General features: G+C 43.4%; 1 long non-coding RNA gene across 1 annotated transcript; it reads right to left on the bottom strand.

Moving 5' to 3' along the window:
- Nucleotides 1-275: 275 nt before the first annotated feature.
- On the bottom strand, nucleotides 276-10074 carry LOC118991442 (uncharacterized). The gene is made up of 3 exons (XR_005067420.1): nucleotides 10064-10074; nucleotides 9746-9747; nucleotides 276-364 (listed from the first exon to the last, which is right to left on the bottom strand). It is a non-coding gene; the product is annotated as an uncharacterized LOC118991442 (long non-coding RNA).

The raw sequence follows: 10074 nt of genomic DNA on the forward strand, positions 1-10074 counted from the left end.
TGTTAGCTCTGTCCTTGGGAAAATTCACACAGGCTTTGGAATTACCTTGAAGATAGACAATACACATTTGTTGGTTTAGACCAGGATGATGGAGTTTCAGCAAGAGCAAGCCATTACAATCTGTATGCATTTTCTAGGCCTGATTCCCATGGGAAAACTCGGTTTGAAGGTCCGGCTCGGCCCGCCACTTCGCATCTGTAGATTTTCCATACACATCTGAGTCACATTTGCCAAGCCAAAACAAACCGGTCCTTTATACTTCCCACACACACACACTTTTTTTCTTTTTGTTAAGGCTGTTGGGGTGACACATCCCACAAGACTTGCTACTTGGTGGTCTCTTTTGCCACCCTGGGCAAATAATCTGTAAATGTATAGTAATGCGCAAAACATTTTTAAAATCAGTAAACAACCAGTGGCTCCAGTGACTCACAACCTTAGACTGAGTCCATCAAACCAGTGCTTTGGGTTTAACGAGCCAAGATTATCATTATGGGTTTGAAGAATCTCCTGCTTAGTTAAGTGTTGAATGCCCTTTTTAACTGTTGGTGTAACTCTAGTTGCAATTTATTGATCTGTCCCTTTAAATTAGTAGAGAAAGCTCCTCTTAGGTGAGGTTGAATATCACACCAGGAGTATCGGCTGGAGTTTCATTGTAGTAGGGTGTCACACAGTTTGGAGAAACCAGGATCACAGGTCAGCTGCTGACGGGTCACTAGCACATCCTGGCGTTCACCAATCCAGTTGAGCACTAATAGCAGTAGCCGCAAGTAGTGGCCACAGTACCCGCTGGCCGCACTAGCCAAGACAACTATAGCAAAAACAATAAATGCAATCAAAGTGCCAACAAACCGTCGGACTCTTAAAGAGCCCAGCGCATTATTACATGCTATTATGCCCTGGGGATCTTCCCATTCTCTGGTTACATTAACTGGCACCCATATCTGCGTTTGTCTCCTAACTATATAAACTGTACTGAGGCTTAACTGAGTGATATTGAGATGAGTAAGACAGCTGGCATATATGGAGCCTGCAGGAACAGGCAAAGAATAAATTTTTGCTGATTCATTATAAAAGACTTGAGCTGTCCTTGGAGTAGCCAAAAACAAGTAAGGGTGAGAGGTATAAACTGTGAGTGTATAAAAAAAAATTTATACAGGCCTTTTCTAGCAATAAAAGGCAAGCCCATTTTCCATGAGTTGTAATGCCAAGGGCTAGTGTGGTGGGGAGAAACAATTCTGATTATAGGTGCCCCAGTACCGGGCCCCTCCCACCACATATTAGTATGTGGGATTTCAGGCAGAGCCGAAACTACTGTTGTGCCAAAATTAGCCAGTACTTTCCAATCAGCTCCCCAGTTCTCCACTACAAAAGGACTTTTGAGGAGAAAAGCAATAGTAGCATTCGGTCCTCTGCACAAAGACCAAGAGACTGAGTTTTTGTGGCTTTTGTCTAAAGTACAAGGTGGAACTGGAGGGGGATTGAGAGTATGGGATAAATCACTTTCTGGATACATAGACCAATCGTGGTTATCATAGAGAGCTGATAGTAATCACTGTACTGCTCCTTATTTGCAGCATAGAATTTTTCTCTTATAGGTAAGCACAAAGTGTCAGTAAGAACAAAAAAACAAACTGGTAAGTGTTCAGCAACATAAATAGTATCTCTTGGCACTGACATCCAGTGCTTATTTTCTTCTATTGGGCCATCAGGGGGCATCCATACTCCTTCAGTGCACTGAGTGTCTTTAGTGGAAAAGGGAGGTTCAACATCCCACCAGGTATGCAACTTAGATACTGGTGGGTCAGTAATATGAGCCCAATAAATATGAGAGGAATTATTTTTAGTAGCTAGGCCCTGCCCCCTCTAGGCAGAGTATAATGGCAATTAAAAGCAAAGTTTTAGCTGAATTGGCTGACAACACTGCTAAGCAAGCAATAAGCCTATTTTCTGGGGTGTCTTCTACTTTAGTTTCAACAAGAATTTTCTGAGCTTGAGTATTAAAAGTCTTAATGTCCCCCCATGTGGTGGGGACATGTCTGAGTGAAACATTATGAGGCACTGAAAGATTATTACTCTCTACTGGAGGCATCTGAGCCTCGGCCCCCATTATTGAGGTGGTCTGCACCCCCTTTGTTGGTGAATACAAACCTGTGTGTGACGTCGTGGGTGTCTGTGTTCCTTCTGGTTGCTGAATGTCAGCTGGGCCATCTGGTGTGCCAGCTGATTGGCTTTCATCTCTAGGTGGTGGAGCTTGGTGTTGGTTTTGTTCATGATAAGGCCTCACCCTTTTAGCTGGAAGCCAGACAGGACCTGTAGGGATGGAAACACATGCATACCCTCTTCCCCATGTTAAGAGGTCTACAGGACCCTGCCAAGTATCATCTCCCTGTGGATCTCTATATAAAACCTGAGGATAAGATGACTTGTATCCTTTCTTCTCAAAATGTGTCTCAATTGGAGTACAGAGTGATTCATCACAGTTTAGAAAATTATAGGTAAACATAGCTAACTTAGTCAAAGTTTGGGGGGTAGACTCCTGACTCCCCCTTTTTTGTTTTTTAAGAAGATTTTTAAAGGTATAATGTGCCCATTCAACAATTGCCTGACTGGTTGGATTATAAGGTATTGCTGTTTTATGTTGGATATTCCAACGCTGAAGAAAGGCTTGAGTAGACTGGGCAAGATATCCTGGGCCACTGTCAGCTTTAATTTGCTGAGGCCATCCTGCGTGACTGAAGGCTTCAGCCAATGGGCTTGCATATTTTTAGCAGACTCTCCTGTTAAAGCATATGCGTGTAGGGCACCAGAGTAAGTATCAATAGAAATGTGAATGTATTTGAATTTTCCAAAGGGGGAGTAATGAGTGACATCTATTTTCCAAATCATTTGAGAACTTAGTCCTTGAGGGTTAACTCCTGTGGATAGAGGTGTCTTAGTAAGGGCTTGACAGTCAGGGCATTCTCCTATAATTTGCTTTGCTTGAGAATGGGGAATATCAAATTATCTTTGAAGTGCCTTAGGGTCTGGCTGTTTTGATGAAAAAACTGGTGAGAAGCTACTGCTTACTGAAAAGCAACGAAGACCCTAACTAAGGTATTTGCCTTATTTTTACCATCCACTAAGGGGCCAGGCAGGCCTGAGTGAGATCGAATATGAGTAATGAAGAGAGGGTGTTCTCGCTTGTCAAGGAGAGACTGCAAGTCAGAAATAAGTTAAGTAGATTTGAGTCAATTGAAGTTTTAATTAATGCCTGATCTAAATGTTGAGTAGTATAGACAGTATATTCAGAGTCACAAATTATATTTAAAGCTTCTTTAGGCCATTGCCACAGGGCCATAATTACAGCAAAAAGCTCAGGCCTCTGAGTAGAGGAATTTCCTGAGGACACAAAGTCTTTCCAGCCATTGCCTTCTTTCCAGGCAACAGCAGCCCATCTGGTTTTTCCAGATCCACCAAGAAATACAGTTTTTGCTCCTGTGACTGGTAATGGACTGATTTTTTTCTGCTAGTCTTATCTGCAGGAACGGAATGTATTGAAGTAGTCTGTCTGAGGGTAAATTAATTTCTAGTCCTCCCACGAAGTCAGCTATGACACACTGAAATTCTAAAGACTGAGTTGTCAGTTGCTGTAAATAAACCTGAGTTAAGGGAATATGAGTAAAGTCAGGATCATATCGCAATAACTGCTGTGTTCATTCAGGTCCTTTTATTATGAGGTGACACAACGCAGTTATACAGGCAGCAATGGTGTGTCGTGGCTGATGAGACAGAAAAAGCCACTATATCATAGCTAAATGAGGCATCAGTTGTCCCGTAAGTCCTACTGGACTTCCTAAGGATGGAAAGGAGAAAAATCAGACAGGGAGTTGTAGATTAATTCTGGTTAGTTGTCCCTGTTGAATATGTTGATTTATTATAGTTAACTCTTGAAAGGCCTCAGAAGACAATTCCTTAGGGGAATTGAGATCTGGGTCTCCTTTAAGGATACTAAACAAATGAGTCAACTGGTAAGTGGGTATTCCAAGGCTGGTTCGCACCCAATTAATTGTTCCTAAGAGTTGTTGGAGGCGATTAACAGCTAAATCCTTGGGTGGACTAATTTGAAGGACTTGAGGCTGAATTATCCTGTTGAAAAGGATATATATTTCCAGGGCTCTGAGTGATGGGTTTTCTCTGGAGCAATGATCGGTCCAGCAGAGGCTACAGAGTTTTTAAGAAAGGAAGTAGTTTTTGCTAGCATATCTTGTGAGGGAGCTGCAATTAAAATATCATCCATATAATGATAGATCATTGAATCAGGGAATTGATCCCTTACTGGCTGAATTGCTGTATGAACAAAATGCTGACAAATAGTTGGACTATTAAGCATTCCCTCAGATAAGACTTTCCATCGAAATCTCTGTAAAGGCTGAGAGTTATTAATGACAGGGGGGAGAAAATGCAAACCACTCTCAATCCTTTTCTGCTAAAGAAATTGTGATAAAACAGTCTTTTAAATCGATGATTAAAAGCGACCAGTCTCTAGGAATACAAGCTGGATCAGGGGCTCCTGGCTGTATGGGGCCCATAAGCTGGAGGGATTCATTAATTTTCCTTAGGTCATGAATAAGCCTCCATTTGCCAGACTTCTTCAGTATAACTAAGATAGGTGTGTTCCACGGGCTATTAGAGGGTTCAATATGACCCTATTCAATATGACCTTCTACTGGTGTTTGACTAAAAGGTGGGATTGTTTAAGTCACTCTCCTTTAAGTGGCCACTGATCGATCCACACTGGTTTGTTGGAGAGCCAAGTAAGTGGTAGGGGAGTTATAAGAGCAGTGGCCACTGAAGGAAAATGAAGGAGAGAGATTTGCATTCCCCACTGACTGAGGAGATCACGTCCCCAGATATTAACGGGCATAGGTAAAACATACGGTCGAATTCTTACTACTTGTCCCTCTGGCCCATAACGTCTAAGAGACTGCACACTGAATTGAAGTTGAGAAATTCCTCCAACACCTGTAACAGCCATTTCGCCGTCTTTAAAGGCCATTCAGGAGACCAAAACTGATTTATCTATGAGCCCATGAAAAGTTTTATTCTTTATTTCTACTTGTAGGATTGGCTTATTTAGCTTAATGGATTCTGTCCAGAAGACTGATTGATTAGTCTGTACTGCCGAAGCCTTCCTCTCCCCTCACTGCATTCTGAGTCTTCTAGATTACATAGAAGAGAAGGAGCAGCTGGGCAATGTGCGTCTGAGCAGGAATAATATGATAGCCAGATGCTTTGAGCATGATTTTATTTTCCCCTTTATAAACTGAGTCAACAACTCCTGGTTGAACAAAGATGCCTTCAGTAGTAATGCTGGATCTTCCTAAAATTAGACCTACTGTTCCCAGGGGTAGAGGTCCCCAAACACCAGTGGGAGCTACAATTCTTTGATCCTGCTCCTTTAAAATGAGCTCATGCGAGGTGACCAAGTCCAGCCCTGCGCTTCCAAGGTGGCTGCACGAAGGTCGGAAACTGTGCATTTCTCTGATATTGGTTGCTGTTGTGAAAGTTCCGTTTGGGGTTGGGGGCGCTGGAGCGGGCGCTCCCCTGAAAGTTCCCCTGAATCAGTTGGTTATTTTTATCAAATTTGGAGCGACATTCTCTTGCCAAATGCCCGCCTCTGCCACGACGTGGACAATCCTTGGGGAGGTTTGTAATTACCTTTTCCCCCTCTCGGTGCAGACAAACAGTCTTTGTGCAGGTGTCCAGTCTTTCCACAATTATAACATTTGAGATCTCCATCTCCCTTGATCGAAGTAGCTAGGAGAGAGGCCTCATGGTGCTGTGTGCCAAATCTCAGCAAGCCTTGATAAACTCCTGAATCATCAGGCACAGCTTTCATGGCCCTGAGAGCAATTCCAGCACTCCGATCAAAAGCATGAGGATCAAGCCTAGCTTGAGCCGCAGCAGCAGCAAAATTATCAGACCCAAGCAGCAAAGGGAGGGTGACAGGATTATTTATTTCTGCATTCTCAGCGGCTTGGATGCCGGCCCTTTGAGAGTATTCTGCACACCAGACAGTATATTGAGCCTGGGTCAAAACAGTCCTGTCAAGGGCGGTCCAGTCACAAGGTGCCATTTTGTAACTGTCAGTAATGGCTTGAAATAGTCCGTTAGTATAAAAAGACTGAAGCCCATTTTCTTTAATACTCTTTTAAAGCCTTATAAATAGAAAAGGGAAGGGGCTCATAGACATTCCTTTGACCCTTGACTATAATGGGTAAAGCCAAAAGGGCATCTAAATCACCTTCCTCCGCTGCCTGCTGAAGGCATTGTCTCCTAGACCCAACAGGGTATTCATCTGAATTTTTTGGCTTGCTTGATGGTGACTGATCTTGTGGGGAGGAACGCTCCCAGAATTGAGATAAGGAGCGGCTACTATCAAACAGGTTCTCTGGCGGAGCTGTAGGTAGGACTTTGGTAGCCTGTTCCTCTGCCGCATCATATACAACTTCCTCATCTGAACCAAACTCCGTATCTTCCTCTATAGCTAACTCCTTTTTCTTAGTCCGTACAGGTGTGAGAGCAGTCTCGACTAGTCCCCAGGTTACTAAGTTCTGAACTCCAATAGGAAATCCACTATCCTGTAAAGCCTTTAATGTGTTACTTGCTTTTTCCCAAACCCTAATATCTAAGGTTCCTTTGTCAGGAAAAGCGCCGTAATATTCTTTTGTAGTTTGTAAAAGCTGTATAAGATGTTGTTCTTTTACCTCACATCCGATCCTCGGAAGAGTTGCTGCAACACACGCAGATAGAATTCTTGCTCTTCAGACAAATGAGAGCCCATTCTTGTTGTTAAAAGGTTTCTTTTTTGTTGTTGTTTTTACTTTGATTTTTGCTGTTACAAATTCTGCAGCCTGTACTAAACCCTAGCTAATTAGCTATTAGGGAGTATAGTGTGGTGGGTCAGAAATGTACTGTTGGTGAAAACTGTCAGGGAGAGCTGCCTGCTATCCAGGGTACCCTAAGCCTGCTTATGGGTTTCAGGTTTTTCCCACATGTCTAAGACCTCGAGGGGGGCCTCGAAGTGCCAGGTGACCAACCTTTATATTGTGCTCCCTGACCAAGTGGAGAGTTAAATTACTGTCATTGGAATTCCCTATGAGACCCCTCCACATCTCAGGGCTTGACCCAGACGCCCCTGCAAGGTCCCTACTCAAGTAGGAAGGCCTGAGATCTTAGGCCAGAGGGAGGCATGCCTCTTATCTTTGGTGCCCCAGCTGAGACACTCGTAAACAACCCTGTTAACTAACTCTGAGTTCTCAAAGCAATCTTTGGAGTCTGGTTGAAACTGAAACACTCATTTACTCTCTGCTTTTCTGATTAGAGGCAGGCAAAAAGAAGAGGCAGAATGAAAAGGGCTGCAAAAAGCAGCTTTTAAAGAAAGAATGAGCAGAGACGCTTGTTAAAAAAAAGATACAAGCTAATTGAAAGGAAAGTTCATTTCTCTCTCTCCCAAGCCCAAAACCTAATTGGGGATTGTGCCACAGGGGTGGGCTTATGAGTGTTTTTTACAGTGTGCCTCTCATTGTGTGGGCTTTTGCTTGCAATTGGCAGGAAACCTAGTGTTCTTTCCTGGCACACCTCCAATTCATACTGTCACAGATGACTGTGTGCGGTGAGCACCCTTATAGCTTTTAAATGCTCGACCTGTGCACACAGGATGTCCTGATTGCCAGAGAGAGAGAGAGCAAGGCTTCTGCTTACTAAAGAAAGTGTGGTCGCAAGAGACGGCGACCTTGGAAAGATACCCTTTTTCTCTAAAATACAACACAACCTACACCCTCTGAAAAGCACTTGGGGTCGTCAGCCCTTACCTGGGCTCTTGCACTCATTCCACCCACATTGGTGTGTTGACCACAATGGCTGATAGCCTTTGCGTCCCTTTTCCTCAGCTCCAGATGTGGTGAACCCTGTCCAGGAGAGTCCACCTGTTGTGGCTGATGGTGAGAATGAATGCACAGGCGACAACAACCTGTGGAGAAAAAGGAACAGCACAACTACTGTCCAAGGGGAGACTGCCTATAGGTGCTTCGGCCACTCCCTCAAGAGGGGAGTGCCTCAACCCTTGCCTAGACAGGCTTTTATTGTTTTCCTGGGGTATTACATCAGAGAACAATTTATTATCTATTACATAGAATATTATTGTCTACATTTTAGGTACAATCAAGTAAATGAAAATAACATGCAGAGGAAAATGGTGATGAGCTGATTAGCTCTGTCCTTGGGAGAACTCACACAGGCTTTGGAAATTACCTTGAAGATAGACAATACACATTTGTTGTTTTAGACCAAGGTGACGGAGTTTTAGCAAGAGCAAGCAATAAAAATTCGTATGCATTTTCTAGGCCTGATTCCCACAGGAAAACTCAGTTTGAAGGTCTGGTTCCTGCCCACCACTTTGCTTCTATAGGTTTTCCATACAGAGCTGAGTCACATTTGCCAGGCCATACCTAGCCGGTCCCCTACAAGCAACATATAAACAGATACATTGAAATTAAGAACAATCTGACAGTAAGCAGAGAGAGGTGGAAGGGATTAATGGGGAAATAGGGGAAGGTTTTTCAGGAGCAACTATAAAGAACACAAAAGGACAAAACCAAGTGGGGGGGGGGCGTGGAAGCAAGAGAAGAAGGGAGGTTTGGCTGTGGTGGTGGGGAATAAATGCAGACAACTATAATTGGACAACAATAAAATGATTTTTTTAACAGGAAAAGATTCCTAGATACCAAAAGAGCAAAAGAAAAGAAATGCCTTCTATGGCACTCTATGTCTTCAATTTTCAAAGTTCATGATCTTTCCTCTACCAATTCATGCATTTTTCAACATTTCTAGAGAATTGTTGGGGTCTCAAACACAATTGTAATAATGAGATTAAAATATTTTGGCAAAACGCATGTGGGAGAAAGGAAAAGTTAATACCAAAAGACAAGCAGTTTGAGGGCATAAATCAGGCATGAGAGCATTCTTGACTAGTCCCCAAGTTACTAAATTCTGAACTCCGATAGGAAATCGACTATGTTGTAAAGCCCTTAATTTGTTACCTGCTTTTTTCCAAACCCTAATCTAAGGTTCCTTAACAGAAAAGCACCGTAATATTCTTTTATATTTTGTGAAAGCTGTATAAGATGCTGTATTACCTCACATCCGATCCTCAGAGGAGTTGCTGCAACACACACAGACAGACTTCTTGCTCTTCTGTCATGAAGATAAAGACCTCACTACGGTAACTGTCCCGGTCAAGTTCTAGATGTCCAGTGCCACGCACACAACAAAATTAAGACCTCTGATGCATTTAAGTAAACTCATATGACATTCAACATCAAGTAAATGGGCAGCCTCACAGCACCCCTTCCCACCTCATCCCCAGTCTCCCCCTGAAAACACCTCATTAATGAGAGGGCAGTAGAAAGCCACAGGGCTCCACCTACTTGTAGAAAGCAGCCTGGCCTGACCACCAGTTGAGTCCTATACACAATAAACCCTGCCACTAATGTCCTGGCCCATATTCTTGGATGTTACTTAGATAATTTTTGCTCCTTTCCTAGACAATCCCAAGGCTGGAACTGCAGACAGCCTGTCAGGGACAGCTGCCTGATACTGTTGTCCTCACTCTGGCCACCCAGGTTGGTCTGCATGTGCACATTCAGCAATATAATGTCACTTGCACACACAACTGCATAGCACATGCTCACAGGTGCCACACTGCTTTACCATAAGAGCTCACCTCCAAGATTATGCCGGTGCTTCTCTGGGGTCCGATGGTCAAGTTCACAGCTGCAGCCGTCTCCTTGTTGCTGATGTTCCTGGGATTTTCCCAAGAGTTCTGCCTTATGGAGTTCCTGCCATGGTCCACTTTCAAATTGTGACCCACAGTGTGAAATAACCTTGTCTGAAGTTGTACTTTTCAACCAGCAGGGGCAGAAAATGTGAGAATGATCATCTGAAGTTATCATTTGCAGGATTTTTCAAAAATCTAGAAACATCTCCCCCACCCCCAAGCATATATGTTACAGGTACCCACAACCCGAACAG

The sequence above is a fragment of the Sturnira hondurensis genome, unplaced genomic scaffold, assembly GCF_014824575.4.
Source record: "Sturnira hondurensis isolate 20B ecotype Veracruz unplaced genomic scaffold, ASM1482457v3 Scaffold0007552, whole genome shotgun sequence".
In the NCBI taxonomy this organism is placed as follows: Eukaryota; Metazoa; Chordata; class Mammalia; order Chiroptera; family Phyllostomidae; genus Sturnira; species Sturnira hondurensis.